Here is a 17,020-nt window from a genome sequence, read left to right as displayed (position 1 = left end):
AAAAAAGGTATTATAGAGCCAGAATGGCTATTCTGACCAATGGAATGACTGAGTAACAGGTGTTTACAAAGACAAAGACTGTGGCAGACAATTTAATTGACAAAATTAACACTGATCTGGAGTGAGCGACTTTTCCATTAAATTTCAAGATTAAAACAACAATGACACAAAAATGTGTTAAAAATTACGAATCACACTTGTATGCATTAAGGAAGTAATGTATTAATTTGTTAAGCCCAGATTTAGAAATTAAAGACCCAAATGCAATGAAACAAAAGAATATTCATGGTTTATTTAAAAAATACATAAATACATTTTTTTAGTAAGTATTGTTCTGACGCAATGCATTGTGGTCTGTATTCGCCAATAGGGCGATGTCCCTTATATTGGCAGTTGACGATGTTTGCAGTAAACCATCGGGATGGACGATGATATCGTCGGGGGGGAGGGGGTATTTAATGTTTCGTTATTATATAATTATTATTCGTTATTTTACTTTATTACTTCATTTATTTTATTTACCAACTAATGACTCATCCCCGAAGATCCAGTATAAACTGAGGGAAGTGACTTTAACAAAAAAATAACAAACAAAATAGAAAAGAAGTACTCTGCTCCTGCACTTGAGCAGTCAGGTGGACCGAGCGACCGTGTCTCTGAGCAGAGCAGACGGACTTTGTGTTTGAGGGGAAGGGAGGATGCTTTGTTACATGTGCGGTATGTGTGGGAGACTTTGGAATGCGATCCGTCCCGCAGCTCTAGGTGAACGAGCTACCGTACTCATAACCGGGTCTCCCGGTGAAAGCGTGTGTCCGGGCAGAGCTCGGACTTAGCTCACACAGCGGCTTTGTTTGGGGCAGTGTGCGGACTTTTCAAAGCAGAAATGTCGCTCAGTCCTTATGAACCGTTCAAACAATCACGTGGATTTGTGTTTCCAGCCGTGTCCTGACAAAATAAAGGCTGATGTTATTCCCACATATTTACGTGCAGATGCAGATTGCAGCATTTCCCGCATGGATTTTATGTTCATCAAAGGCTAAATGTTGTTAGCCCGTGTTTGTTGGCCTCTCTTAGCCCTGGTTTCTTCCGGCTCCATTCTTCAACAGAAAAAGCACTGACCACACAGATTAAAATTAATTGATGAGCAAACAGGCTCTTCATATTAACCGTAACATTAATAAAAGCACGTTTAGAAGATCATCTAGGATATTAAGGAGCTGCCAGATATCTATGTATGTAGCCGCTCGGCTGAACTAATTCCCTCTTCCGGTATTTCAAACACTACTGCGCATGTGCGAATGATTTATTCTGACTGAAAGTGTGACCCATGTGAACGTTTGTTATAATCGGAAAAGGTTTTTCTGGGCCCATGTACACGGTTGAATTCTAATCCGACCATTGATCCGATAAAGATATATTGCACATGGAATTGCAGCTTATGGTGTCGACTTGCAGCGTGGCGGGGGCGTGGCATCACCATGGTGTCTCTTCATTGTGATGTCAATCAGCCATCACGATGGACGATGGTATCGGCACAACCCTATTTGCCGATATAGGTAGCATCGATTAAGGTTGTCATGATTCTCCGATTGCATTTTCCATTCTAAGGTCACGGTTTGATTCAAATCTGGATTTTTACATTTATTCTTTTTAAAGCACAGATTATCACTTTTCAAACTAAACTTTTATGCAATATAATATCTGACCTTTGTTTGACAATGTATCACACTACATTGTCAAACTTACAACTTTTATTAACAACATATTGTAACAATAACTTATATCTTTAGTCAGTTGAAAACTTAAAATAAACTGCCATCCAGTTTCTCTTTTGTAAGTGCAGTCTTCTTCACAAAAGATGACATTCAAGTTCACAACAAAACAAACAAAAAACAATAAAACAGACATGTCCATAGTCTCTGAACAAGTAAGTGTCTTAAACTATTTCTGAACAGATGAACAGATACCACACTGATAACTGCTTTCTATCCCCTGAGAATGATGACTGCATTTTTTCATTCTTTCATGTTCTTCCTAAAGATGGATATATTGTTTAGAGCTGCTCTTTGAGTTGTCAAAAACATTAACATTTTTTATATTAGAACACAAGACAACTGTAACAATTGTACAGTTTTAAGTTCTTCTTAAGGAGGAATATGGAAACAGAACTTCTAACATATTACTAAAATATTAACTATTTACATTTCTATGGGCAGACGACAACTGTGATTATTTTTAAAATATTTTCATATTCTTCTTTAAGAAAATGAGAATGTCCACATTCTCTGGAGAAAGGGCTGCTCTTTGAGCTGTCACAATGTCCCCTGCTGTTGACAACACTGTCTCACTTGCCACACTTGTTGCTTGTACAGCAAGATAATGTTTGGCAAGCTTGGACAAATGTGGTTTCTGGTGCTCATTATCTTTCCACCATTTCAGTGGATTTGAATCCACAGAAATGACTTTAGCCATTTTGTATAGCTGAATGTCGTCTTTCACAACATCAGGCCATGGTTTGGTTGCTGATGATGATGCAGTGGAGGCTGTACTGAAAAGAATCACCAAACAGTTCACTGAGTGCTGTTCTCTTTGCTGGGGGGGGCTGTCTCTGCTGGTCGCTACAGTTTCTTTCTTTCTCAGATTCTCTGCAGGGTTTTGGCTGGACCCTTCTCCCGAGGCATAAGACTGAAATAGTCACAGAAAACACAGTTGTTTAAGGTAATGCACAGGCAGAAATTATATTTAAGTGTGACAACCGGAAGCAGAAAGCATATTGTGATTATTCCTATTCCTGAAATATTATGAATATGAAGGAAAAAAACAACTACTTTACAGAATAAGATGGTTATTTCATCGCTAAATGCATCACATACCTATGTGGGGGGCTCTTGCAAAATTTTCTCCTCCAGACAATCAAAGATCTCATTCCGAGATTTGGATCCAAGGCAGTGCTCTCATTCAGGAACTGTTGAAGTCTTGGGTCTGAATACCTCTCTTCAAAGTTTGCCTCTATAGCAGATTTAACATCCTTTACAATTGTTGAATCTGTGTAACTGTGTTTCATAGATGTCAGGATGGTGTGTCGTAGGGGCATGATCACAAACACGGTAGGCTGCTGTTCGAGCTCATCAAGGTTGTGACTGTTTTCAGGGGGCTTCAGTACCTGACATACATCTTCCAGAACAGTCGCATCTTGATCAGAGAGGGTGATAAGGTCTTTGGCATTTTTTGTTATGTCTTTTTCTGCAAGTGCAGAATAGACAGCAGCTTGTTGCTCTAAATAGCGTGTGATCATGTCATAGCTGGAGTTCCACCATGTAATGACATCTTGAACCAGCTTGTGAGGAGGAAACTGATGCACGTCTTGTTTTGACTTTAAGATGGCCGCTGCAGTGGTACGTCTGAGGAAAAAAAGACGGGAAATCTGGTTTAATCCCAACCCCTTCTGGGAGGCCAGATTCACAGTGTGGGCTAAACATCCAATGTGTGGAGACAATGCTGCTGCATTTGAGGCATTGACGATGTTCTTAGCATTATCAGTTGTCACAGGGTTGGTTGAGTTTTGTCTGTCCAACTTCCATTCCACTACCACTTCCCTCAGCACTTCTGCTAAATGTTCACTTGTGCGTGCTTCATGTATGGGGCGAGTTTGAAGGACTGGATTTTGAATTTCCCAGTCATCATTAATGTTAATGTGCTGTGACAGTCATGAAGCTCTGTGTTGCTCTGGATGTCCAGCAATCTGTAGTCAAGGCAACTAAATATGCGCTGCTCAGACCTTCAATAACTTTCTTTTTTACATTATTGGACATGGAGGGAATCACCGCATAGCTGTGAGATGGGTTACTTGGGATTTCGTAGCGTGGCTCTAGCACGCTAATTAAATGCCTAAAACCGGAGTTTTCCACCACCGAATAAGGTCGCATGTCCGCGACTATGAAAACTCCTACCGCACGCGCAATTGCATTTGCACGAGCTGAGTTGCTTGGAAGTTTAATTCCAAATGAAAATGGAAGAGTAGTTTGTGTAGTTGTTGGTCTAACAGATAAATCTATGTTTTTGTGGTGCCTGCGGAGATGCCCTGCCATGTTAATCATGTTGCCAGTGAGAGAATAAGGTACACGCACATATCACAGCTTGCAAACTGTTGTTTTTTTTGTTGACAACGCGAACTTTGTCAACATAACTCACTGGAAATCCAAAATACTTACACACTGGCGACTTCAGGGAAAGAGGAGGGGATTCGAGTTCTGTCGATGGGTCTCCTGCATCTGCAGTTGGCATGCTATCTTTTGATTGGCTGTTAGAGGAGGTTGCCTCGCAGCACTCCAACACGTTTTTTTCCGCTTGGCAAGTAACCAGACGCAACATGGGGGCGCGCAGCATCGATGATTCCTTTTTTTAATTCGAAGTTTGAGACTGTGACTTAATTTTGATCGATTTTGATTTATACTCGACATTGTGACACCCCTAGCATCGATGCACACTGGTTTTTCACAGAGACTTCTGGGAAATTTCTAGGGCACTGGATTTTGGAATTTGGACAGCACTACAAAATGGCAAACGCACTATATAGTGAGTAGGGAAGGAATTTGGACACAACCATAAGAATAAATATTTTAGTAATCTTTTAAATAAAAACCCCTTCAAAAATCTCAGTCATATTAAAAGGAAATTTGTTCTATTATTCTATGAGTAAATCACGCTAAAAGCTACATTCCTTCACTACCTATTTGTCATTTTGTTGGGGTCTCCAAATCTATAATTCCAAAATCCAGTGCCCTGGACATTTCCCAGAAGTCTCTGCTCACTAGTCTGACAAATATAGACCACAATGCATTGCATTTGAACGGTATGTCATTTTAAAAAAACTGTAAGGAAATTTAATTTACATATATCACCTAAGTTTTCCTCATCAGATCACAGTGGATTCACAAATACTCTTCATTACATGTTGTAAATATTGTTTTAGATTTAATCATGAACTGTAAATAATGGTAGGGTCCTGGAGCTGACAGTGAGAAAAGGCAAAGTTAGGCCAAAGACAGCAGCTTCATGAGTGTTTTGGAGAAACGTTGCATTGCTTGTTGTGAGCATTTTTAGACAGTACAGCGTTTGAAATGAACATTGATTGTGAGTACTATGATTATGAGTCCCGCACAGAACAGGATAGAAGTTACAGAACTAATTGATGCATAACCGCAAAGGGGGGGAGGTTTGGAAAGGGTGGGGCAATTTCCTCATCCAGCAGAAAATGAAAGCAGTGGGTTTTACTAGCAGCTCCGCAAATAGACCTGTGGAAGATAGAAAGGGATTGGAATATTTGGGCTATATTGGGGAAAATGAACCAATTTTCCAGCTTTTGCAGTTTATTGTTGCACTTGTTTGCGTCGTGTCCCAGTTTCTTATAAGGAGCGTGCAGCTATTGATCCACAACCTCTGCGATGGATCGGAGCTTTCTTCCTCTGATGAATTCACCTCCAGATTATTTTAAAGAGCCAAATAAACAGCGGTTGGGAGCTTCATTTGATACTCGGCTGCCGCACATGCACACGCAAACTTTTGCCGCCACTCTCACTTTGGCTGGAGTCTCTGTTAAGAAGCATAGCAACAGCACATTGAGGAGCTAATGAGCTTTTCTTCACCAACAGAAGGTAGCTGAGAATTTGCACGCACAAATAAACTGTATACTCTCAATGAAACACCCCCACACCAAAACACATGCACATTCCTGCCTGTCAAATCATATTAACATCAGGTCAGGCTGCTGTTTTTTTTTTAGCTGGTTGCCATGGCAGCAGCAAGTGGAGGTCTACAGGTCGCTCCTGCAGACGTCTCCGGGAGCAGGGCTGCAGCCGTTGCGATCGGTGGAACTTACTGAGATCGCTGTGGGTTGTTAGCGGAAGAGCGATAATAAAAAATGAATGAAGTGCTGCTGATTTATGTGAAACAGGGTAATTTGTCATTTTAAGAACTGGTTGAAAACCATTGAGACTCACTCGACGGGGTATAAGGTTTGTGTTATTAGTCCCCACTGGTCTTTAATGTGATCCTTTAGAAGGTTGGAAAAGGCAAAATTGACAACTTTTCTTGTCTTTTTGTTCTAGTTTTTCATATTTTTTTGGCAAATTGGGGAAAGTTACTATTGTGGTTTGGTTACTTTTGGCTAATAATGTAATAATGTCTTTTATTTTTTAAAGTTTTATTTTTATTTTATTTATCTTTTATATATATATATATATATATATATTTCTACTTATCCTGTCCAATAGCTGAGCAAACAGATGCGAGCTGAAGGCCTCTTGTGTTGGACATATTTTACTGTTACAACACGGGTTATGACTCTTCTGACACAGCAGAGGTGTATTTAAATAAACCCCTTTTGTAATTTATACTAAACTTTATTCATAATTATCATATTTGTAACAGTTTATTGTTTGAGCGGACGGAAAAGAAAAGGAGGGAAGAAGAGAGAGGGATGTTAGAGAGAGGAGGGAGGGTAGGAGGGTGATTATAGAAGGGGGGGTAAATTCATAAAGCATCATAAAGCAACAAGTTGCTGTATGTTTATAATTATTACAATCAGGTTAAGATGTATAACAAATCTACATTTTTTTAAGTTTTAGTTGTGTTCCAGTTCTTTTATTTTTTATTCTTTTGTTGATTTATCCTTATCTCGATATCAAGCTGTGCAATGTGCCTAAAAACGGCCAAATAAATGGTTACTTTGAATGTGCTAAAAAAATCTTATGGCAGATTGAAGTATTTCACAAATCAAATAAATCCCTTTATGCATTTGATCAATCGGATGGACTCCTTTACATCATTGACCAATCGGATTGGAGCCCTTTTATGCTAAATGCTCGTCTCCTATGCAGACAAGGGTCATTTGGGGTAGAAAGTATGCTGACTTACTTAAAAAAATCTGTTGTAGTTAAAGGAAAACATGTACTTAGTTGTTTTGCTATTTGTTCAGGTATCGCTAGTTATTTCGTCAACGCAACGTTAGTCATTAATAACGTAAGTTGCGAGTTTTCCTCATCTCGTGTAGCCCTAATGCAGTATATATTTTACTGTCCGTGTTGTTTGCCATTGAGTTTCTCTTCATGCTTTATAGAAAGTTTTGTCAGAGCTGTTTCTGCAGTTCCCTTTAGCCCTATCATTCCACGGAATGGGTTTAAATTTAAAGGCCGTTTCACATTTTGCGCATTTTGCACGGATGAAAATTGGTCATATGTGAATACATGACACATACCCATACCACATACATGGACACAACCATAAAAATGAATATTTCTTGCCTTCTAAATGGGGTTGGGACCATCAGTTGTGTTGTGCAGAAGTCAGGTGGAGACACAGCTGATAGTCCAACTGAATAGACTGTTAGAATTTGGATTATACCAAGAAAAAAGCAGCTAAGTACAGAAAAACGACTGTCCATCACTACTTTAAGAAATGAAGGTCAGTTAGTCCGAAAAATTGGGAAAACTTTGAAAGTGTCCCCAAGTGCAGTCACAAAAACCATCAAGCGCTACAAAGACACTGGCTCACATGCGGCCCGCCCCAGGAAAGATAGACCAAGAGTCACCTCTGCTGCAGAGGATAAGTTCATCCGAGTCAGCAGCCTCAAAAATGGCAGGTTAACAGCAGCTCAGATTAGAGAGCAGGTCAATGGCACACAGAGTTCTATCAGCAGACACATCTCTACAACAACTGTTCAAAGGAGACTGTGTGAATCAGGCCTTCATCCAAGAATATCTGCTAGGAAACCACTGCTAAAGAAAGGCAACAAGCAGAAGAAACTTGTTTGGGCTAAAGAACTTAAGGAATGGACATCAGACCAGTGGAAATCTGTGCTTTGGTCTGATGAGTCCAAATGGGAGATTTTTGGTTCCAACCACCGTGTCTTTGTGCGACGCAGAAAAGGTGAACGGATGGACTCTACATACCTGGTTCCCACCGTGAAGCATGGAGGAGGAGGTGTGATGGTGTGGGGGTGCTTTGCTGGTGACACTGGGATTTAGTCAAAATTGAAGGAATACTGAACCACCATAGCTACCACAGCATCTTACAGCGGCATGCTATTCCATCCAGTTTGCGTTTAGTTGGACCATCATTTATTTTTCAACAGGACAATGACCCCAAACACACCTCCAGGCTGTGGAAGGGCTATTTAACCAAGAAGGATAGTGATGGGGGGCTGCGCCAGTTGACCTGGCCTCCACAGTCACCGGACCTAAAGCCAATCCAGATGGTTTGGGTTATCTGGACCGCAGAGTGAAGGCAAAAGGGCCAACAAGTGCTAAGCATTCTGGGAACTCCTTCAAGACTGTTGGAAGACCATTTCAGGGGACTACCTCTACAAGCTCATCAAGAGAATGCCAAGAGTGTAAAGCAGTAATCAAAGCAAAAGGTGGCTACTATGAAGAACCTAAAATATTACATATTTTCAGTTGTTTACACTTTTTCGTTATGTATCTAATTCCACATGTGTTAATTCATAGTTTTGATGCCTTCAGTGTGAATCTACAATTTTCATAGTCATGAAAATATATAAAACTCTCTGAATGAGAAGGTGGGTCCAAACTTTTGGTCTGTACTTCAAATGTGCAATTCATTACTGATTCATGTGTCTATTACGGACCAGAGAAACCAGGGAACACGCCAATACCGGAGTACCAACCCCCACCCACCGCGGCCGAAGAACGTCTGTCACCGATCCTTACTCATCAAAAACCCTTTTGAAACCTTTCTGATCATCTGTAAAAAATGTATTAAAGAACTTTGGAATATGGCTCCAAGAAGAAAAAAAGTGCGCTCAGTGTAGTTGATGTAGTTATGGGAGATGATTCACAGACAGACTCCTTTTTAAATATATATATTTTTTATTATTTATCTTTGATGGCTTGCAATCTACCGTCACATCCTTCAACGTAATAAACACCTTGATCTAGATAGTCAGATAGGACCCAACATGCAGGAGACCAGGCTTGGTGACGGAAAACAAACGCTTAACAAACGGAAACATGACAAAACCATGGGGAGCAACAAAAAGGTGGCAAAGTAGAAAAGAGCAGATGACCTGACAAGGATGAACAGAAACCAAGACACTTAAATAGGCTGAGGGCAATTAACTGAACGGAGACAGCTGTGGATCATGAACCTGAAACTGGTGTGACTGACAAAAAGGAAACCAAAAACATTAACAAGAACAACAAAACCAAACCAGACCACAGAATACTTACAGGTTTAGCTCATTGAGAAGTTTTTTAAAACTGAGATACAACGTTGACTTTAACGCCATAGACAACTACAGACCAGTCTTCTGTTCCAGCTTTCCTTTTTTTCTGCCTCCTTTGAGAAAACTCTAGAAAAATACAGATGTTTTATTGTTTAACTTTCCAAAGTTGTTCTTCATCATCAGGTTTTTGGTTCACTTGATAATAAAAAAAACGTACAAGTGTAGGATTTCTGCATCATCTTTCTGCATTTCCACTTCAACGGCCCCCGTCCCTGAATAAATGGCCTGATTGTGAGTTCAGCTGAACCTTGAGTGGTCAGGAAGATGCTGTGAAAGCTGCCTGATTGGAATCCAGAAATTTAACATGTGGGACGAATTTTTCCATTTCCCGTCTTTTGTGACTGACCTGACAGAACAGCTATTTAAGAGTCATTCCTGTCTGACCTCGTTCTGGTTTGGCTCAGTTTTGGAGGTTTTTCAGAAAAGCTCTGACCCACATCTGTGGTGAGAGTGTGAATGACAGCCACTAAGAAACATGATCAGAGTTTTTTGTCTAATTAAAATGAAAAGCTTCACCTAATTGTTTGTTTGAAGTAAACAAATTATTCTTTAAGATGATTAACTATGAAGGCTAGAAATTATGTTTGTTGGTAGACTTTACAAAATGTTTAGTTTTGTAGTTTTGCAGCAACGATAAATTATTCAGGTTGAAGTTTTTTGATAATTGTTTTCTAAAAATTACAACAGAGTTATAGGGCCAAAGAAAAAAATGAAAAAGTAAATTTACAAGATTTAAAGTCGTGAATTTACGAGTGTTTTTCACCAATTTACTAGTTTTGTCTTGTAAATTTACGACATTAAAGTGGGAGTGACACTACTGTGACAAGTGAATGCCGCACAACTGCAGAGCGGACCGACCGTATGTGAATGAAAAGGAAAATTAAAGTTGCTGTCCTCTTCAGCCAAATGTGTCTCTGAGCTCCTTATTTTACTTATGAAACTCCGCTTTACCGTCACCGAATCTTGGAAAGACGGCTACACAGACAAGAATCTGATTTTGAGTCGCCAAAACATTCTTTGTTTTTGAAACCTATCCAGAATCAAAGCTTCATAAAGAATATTCCACATCTGCCATCTTCTTGCTAGGCTCCGATAAACACTGACAACTTTGGGGTTTTTTCCTCATTAATTTATGACTTTTGGGAAAAAAACTCGCAAATTTACAACTTTATTCTCGTTATTCAACAGTTATTACTTTTTTTCCCGTAAATTTAAAAGTCGTAATTTAAAAAAAAAGTTTGTAAACGGGCCCTAAAACTAAGTCGTAAATTTTTTTACATTTTTTTCTCATGTTTTTTCTCTCTTTAGTTTTCATCATAACAAATACATCCTTGTAAGTAGATCAGTCAGTTATTGTTTCTTCCTGAATCTCATCCAATATAAAAATTCTTTCTTTCCTTTTCATTTTTTACCCCCCCCCCCGCGTTCTTGCCCTATACTCCCTGGGAGCAAAGTACCTTTTGTACCAAGTACCGTTTGTTAATCCCACAAGTCTTTGTGGGATATAATAAGGCATCGCCCTTAATGTTTTTATCAAATCATTTTTTTTCCTGCATTTGGGTTAATCCAAATCACATTGTAGCAGCAGGTCTGACACAGTTGTGCTAAAAATAGTGAGAGCCAACAAATCTAACCTTAAATTCATTCAAAATGACAAAGGGGAATTAAAAAACCCCTGAAAAGTTTAGCCGTGCATTACACATCTGTGATTCCATGTTAGGAGTCTAAGAAAATCCAACACTTTGTTTTTATATTTAGACACAGTCACCTTCTAGCTGAGGTCTTTGTTACTGTCACACCCCCATAACTGCCCCACCATTGAGAGTATTTTAAGGAGTCCAAAGCAACTGTGTCCAGTTATGAGTGATCTGAATGGGATTATTAATCCAGATTTGGCTAATTTTACAGGAAAAGTCATCACTTTTAAGATGTAGTTGTCATGATCCGAAAACGAGACAGACCCAGATGCTGAAACCCGGGAGGAGGACACAGGTAAGTGGTAAGATGAGTAATAAGGATTTATTTCGATCCGATGAGATTAAGAGTTTTGGCGTGGCTGGAGGTTCTGGCGAAGTTACGACCGTGGCGAGGCTGGAGGTTCTGATGTACTTTGGAGTTTGTGGCGTGGCTGGAGATCTTGGCGAGTGGCGTGGCTGCGGATCTTGAGGAGGTAGGTTTCCTCAGGAGATTCAGGAAAGTAGCTGCTGCTCGTGGAAGCGTCTGACTCAGGTGACTCTCGTGGCATGAAGTCCTGAGGCAAAAACAAACAAAGTTAACAAGGGAGCAAGACAAGGGGGCCAGACGTGAGTATAGGGATAGACTAAGCACCATCAGGGGTAACGAACTGGCGATGAATGCTGGAGCTGGGTCTCCTTAAGTAGAGCAGAGTCTTGATGAGTGGAGTAGTCACAGCTGGAGGAGTCAGGAGCAGAGCAGGGAGGGGGAGGAGAACTGACAGAGGCACCATAATAGTAGTCCTCCTAACTGTCCTTAGGGGTGGACACAGACCGTCTCCAGGTAAAGATAGTCGAACCTGTACGGGACAAGCAGGGACCTGCATGAAATATTGAGGTGGTAGACCGCTCAGTGAACAGTAGAGAGAACATGTTCATGCATATTTTTTCTATGGGCATCCTGCAGGCGACAGGTTGTAGTGAACGCTTCTACAACACGTCAGGATGAATAAGGTGAGACGCAGGCGTGTCGTATGGATTTTTGTTTTTTTACCCTTCAGGACTGTACAAGGAGCCCGTTAGTGCTGTTCATGTGATGCGTGACTGTTAGAAATGAGGAAATTAGAGTGTAGTATGTGTGGGGAACCTATGGGTACTTTTGTATTCGTGCGCAGTAAGTAACGAGTACTCAAACCGTACTAACGACTTGAGTGGCGTGCTGTTATCCTAATGAATGCTACACGATACACTTACCACATGCACAGCAATGGTACGTTCCTCTTTCATGACATCCCTTGGGGGGAGGTGGCGTACAAGCTTTAAGGCAGGGGTTCTCAAAGTGCGGCCCGGGGGGGGGGATTTTTTGTGGCCCTTAATAAATCCTAAATAATGGTTATTAAACCAGCTTTAGATTGCTTGGAAAAATATTGTTTCGTGATTTCTGGCGACATCTGCAGTAAAAAAAGGTAATTGCACTCGGGTGTCAACGGTACAGTATATTACTTTTACCACAAGAGGGCAGACAACATTTTCTATGTCACTGCCTCTGCTAAAGGAAGGGCCGTGACGAAGGCAGTGGAAAAGGAATCACAGCGGGATTCGGAGAGAGAGTCAGAGCAGGTTCCTTTTGAATAAAAAACGTGTTGGCGAGGAGAAAAGGCACTTTCAAGCTAAGTGGACAGATGCTTAGTCGTATCTCCTGGGCTGGAGAAAGTCCTTTGCCTTATTTGCAAGCAGGTAAATGCAATGCTCAAAGAAATCAATATAAATAGTCACTGTTACAAATTGTAAAAAAATGACAAATTTACTGGCAATATGGTCCAAAAACTACAACGAGGCTATGCTGCACAGCAGATGTTTACAAGAATGGCTAAATCCAGTGAAGCTGTGACAGAAGCTAGCTTCGTTGTGGCTTTGGTTTGGAAATGGCCCGGCATAGCAAGCCCTTCAGTGACGAGGAGTTTGTAAAAAGAATAAATGCTGAAAGTTGCTGACACTGTTTGTCCAGAGCAAAAGAAAAAGTTTGAAGGATTAAGTCTGTCAAATGATACAATTACTAGACGAGTAGACGTTCTAGACCGCAACCTCCGACCGCAACTGGGAAAACATCTGGAGGGCCTGGTTAATTGTACAAATGACACTTGGTCATTAAAGTTATTAAAAACAATTTTTTCTGTTATCAATTTTTTCCACTTAAACTGGCCCCCACTCTAATGTCGAGTTCCTAATTTTGCCCTCAGCTACAAAAACTTTGAGAACCCCTGCTTTAAGGGAACTGCAAGATACACCTGCACCCCTCTTCAGACGATTCCTCTCTACGACCCTCTACGGGCCTAGATAAGCCAGAAGCACGCAGCACCTGCTCCTGACTAAGGCTAAAGAGCTGGAGCGCTTTACACCGATCTCATGCTCCTCTGAAGATTCAATTCATTTCAATTCAACGCCATTCAACTGTATTTATGTAGCCCAAATTCACAACAACAGTCGTCTCAGTGGGCTTCGTACGTCTTGTAAGGTAAACATGCAATCAAAAAAGATCAGAAATGCATAGAGTTCAATAGGAAAATACTAAAACTGTAACTAAACAGACTAAACTAAACTGGCTTGATGCTTCAGTATGATCTACACTGCAGTCTCTGGAGGCAAACAGAAAGATTTGGGCCAAGATAACTACAATATTGTGGTTTTGGAAAAACCTAAAGTGATGAAGGGCTAATTATTGGTTTACAGAAGTTTCACAAACAAAAAAGCAGACAGTCAAGTTTGAGAGAATCTGCATTTACAAAAATGTATAAAATGTCGTTTGTTTAAATCTTGGTGTTGTTAAGGTTTAGATGTATTTTAACTAACTGATACCTCTAAAGTGATGATAATCAACACTAACCTCCACGCTCAGAGGTTTCATGTGAAACTGTCTGAGTTGCTGACTTGTCGTCCAGGAAATGACTATCTCTTGGGGTCAATCAGTCAGTCGCCGCTCTCCCTCCAGGTCTCCTGTAAAATGAGGGTTTACATTATTTAGTGAGCTGCTGGCCTGTGAGGTTCGCTTGTTTGAAATTCTGCTCAGCTCCAGAGTTTACAGATATCACATCATATTTAGCGCCTATTACGGTAAAAAGCGACAACAAAACGTGCATGCAGTAATGAAAACACGTCTATCACTTATTGTAATTTCAGAACACATCATTGTAGAAACAAATGATTTTTTTGCACTTCAAACAAGTTTCTTTTTTTAACTTTTACATTATTTTTACATGAAGCTGAGCTGAGTTTTATCTTCAGAAAAAAAAAAATCCATGAATAGGAGCAGTTCTGACGGAGTCAAGCAGCTAAAGTGTTACCTCGTGTTACTTCCACCTCAAGGAACTCAAATCTGTAAGAAACAAAGTCACTAATGTGATAATGTGCAATCCTTCAGTGTTGAAAATGTAAACAGTTGAGCAGAGAAAAGGGAAGCCAAATTCTTCCACTTTTCTGTTCAGGGTGGTTTTACTAGTGATCCGCTTTAAGAGGAATGATCACGTATTTAGGTCCTACTTTCTTTGTTTGCCACAGCAGGTTTTATTTTTTAATCAAACTCAGCTGCTGCTAATTCAGTTTTAGTTATTTCTTACTGTTGAATTAAATCTTTTTACTAAGTATTTATTGTATGAGTCTGTAGTTGTTCATTATTTTATTTGGATAATTGTGCAGAAAGTAAGGATTTCTCTCCAACAAATTAGCAAGAATTTGTCATTTACAGACCTGTTACTTGGTCTTTCAGAACCTGCTCTTTCCTCTGCTTGTTACCTGTATTAATGTTGCGTTTGTGAACTGGTTATCTGTATAAACACACCTGTACACAGCTTTAAACAGTCAGGACACCAATCCTGAAGAGCTCCAAAGATAAAACCAGCACAAAACAGGCCGGTCAAAAGTTCTGGACGATCCAGAGGAGGTCATGTGGTCAGATGGAACCAAAATGGAAATCTTTTTAGGGGGAATAAATTGCAGATTCATTGACTTATAAACATTTTTTCCTTTTCTGTAAATCATTTTATTTTCTTCCGTCCTCCTCTCTTTTTCTTGCTTGGGGCACCACAAACCATAACATTTTCACAGATTCTCATGAATATGTTGACTTTTATTTAACCTTTTAAATCATGTTAAAAAGTCATTTTGCATTTATTACCATATTGTGCGTGTCGTTTAGTCATATCAGGAGTTTGGATGTTTCCCTGGCTGCTGACAAACAATAATCCACGTTTCTTGAACACATCATTCCAGTGTTGACGTCCACAGTCAGACTTTCTGTGTCGTAACACCGTCTGCTGTACTAGTTTCTCCTGTCAGTGTTACTTGTGGACAGCACTTTTGTGCGTTTAACCTTTGCTCAGGTTCACACTGTGAAACAGCTGGAGCCAAAATCAAGAGAACATCCTAAGCGTGAGCTATGTGGGCTCACTCAAATCCCCAAATCCTATTATGCAACCACCTATGCATGTTCCTGCCAGGATCGTGTTGGCAGCAGAGCCACATGCATGATTCAGAGTGATCCGGGTGGTTCTGTTCAGTCCACGCTCTTCATCCTGTAGATGAAGATGATGTCTCCTAGGTAGTGACAATGATTTTACTATCAAACTTTCTCTGAGGGTTTTATTCACCTGGTAGCAGAGGGTAAAACAAAGACCCCTGTTTGAATCCCTCAGGGCAAAGAGAATATGTGCAGTTCGGGCACCTTTTATTTGTTTTTCAGCTGAACATTGTAGATAAAGGAGGGAAGTCCACAGTGGTGGACAAAATTGTTGGTACCCCTCAGTTAAAGACAGAAAGTCCACAATGTTCACTGAAATTACTTGAAATGTATAAAAGTAACAATAAATTAAAATTTATTGAAAATTAAATAATCAAAATCTTTACTACTTTTGATTTGTTGATTAACAGAACAAACTAATGAAATAGGGCTGGACAAAATGATGGTACCTCCATAAAAGACTGAGAACTAATTGTCCAGGGGGTCATGATGAACTCAGGTATGTCCTTTAACTGACATCACAGCTGTTTTCAAACCCATAATCAGTCTGTCTATTTAAAGGGAGACAAATAGTCACGTTGCTGTTTAGTGAAAAGGTGTGTACCACAGTGAACATGGACAACAGAAAGCCAAGGAGAGAATTGTCCCAGGACATTAGAAACAAAATTATAGACAAACATGATAAAGGTAAAGGCTATAAAACCATCTCTAAGCAGCTTGAAGTTCCTGTGACCACAGTGGCACATATTATTCAGAAGTTTAAGACCCACGGGACAGTAGCCAACCTCCCTGGACAATGGAAGAGAAACATTGATGACAAACTGAGGAGACGGATATTGGAACTGTATCCAAAAAGCCCAGAACAACCTCCAAAGACATTAAAGGTGAACTCCTAGATCAAGGTACATCAGTGTCAGATCGCACCATTCGTGGTTGTTTGAGCCAGAGTGGACTTCATGGGAGACGACCAAGGAGGACACCACTGTTGAAAGGAAATCATAAAGAAGCCAGACTGGAATTAGCAAAAATGCATGTTGACAAGCCACAAAGCTTCTGGGAAAATTATGAGACCAAACAGGAGCTTTTTGGTAAGGCACATCAGCTCTATGTTGGTAGACTCAAAGATGAAGCATCCAACCAAAAGAACACTGTCCCTACTGTGAAACATGGAGGAGGCTCAGTTCTGTTTTGGGGCTGCTTTGCTGCATCTGCCACAGGGTGTCTTGAAGTTGTGCAAGGTAAAATGAAATCTCCAGATTCTCAAGGCATTCTGGATAGAAATGTGCTGCCTAGTGTCAGAAAGCTTGGTCTCAGTCGCAGGTCATGGGTCTTCCAACAGGACAACAATCCAAAACACACAGCCAAAAATCCCCAAGAATGGCTCAGAGAAAAGCGTTGGACTATTCTGAAGTGGCCTTCTATGAGCCCAGATCTGAATCCCATTGAACATCAGTGGAAGGAGCTGAAACGTGCCATTTGGAGAAGACACCCGTCAAACCTGAGACAACTGGAGCAGTTTGCTCATGAGGAGGG

General features: G+C 40.3%; 1 protein-coding gene and 1 long non-coding RNA gene across 2 annotated transcripts in view; one reads left to right on the top strand and one right to left on the bottom strand.

Annotated features, from left to right (window-relative positions):
• thsd7ab (thrombospondin, type I, domain containing 7Ab) overlaps positions 1 to 17,020 on the top strand; it is a 197,276-nt gene that overhangs the window by 700 nt on the left and 179,556 nt on the right. The gene's annotated exons all lie outside the window — the stretch shown is intronic.
• LOC110016726 (uncharacterized) lies at positions 8,903 to 15,496 on the bottom strand. Its single transcript, XR_002292059.3, has 4 exons — positions 15,146 to 15,496; positions 13,859 to 13,968; positions 11,630 to 11,834; positions 8,903 to 11,552 (listed from the first exon to the last, which is right to left on the bottom strand). It is a non-coding gene; the product is annotated as an uncharacterized LOC110016726 (long non-coding RNA).

Source organism: Oryzias latipes, chromosome 16 (assembly GCF_053564925.1).
Source record: "Oryzias latipes strain Hd-rR chromosome 16, Olatipes_Hd-rR_3.1".
NCBI lineage: Eukaryota > Metazoa > Chordata > Actinopteri > Beloniformes > Adrianichthyidae > Oryzias > Oryzias latipes.
Note: the sequence above shows the minus strand (reverse complement) of the source record. Positions and strands in the feature narration are given on the sequence as shown.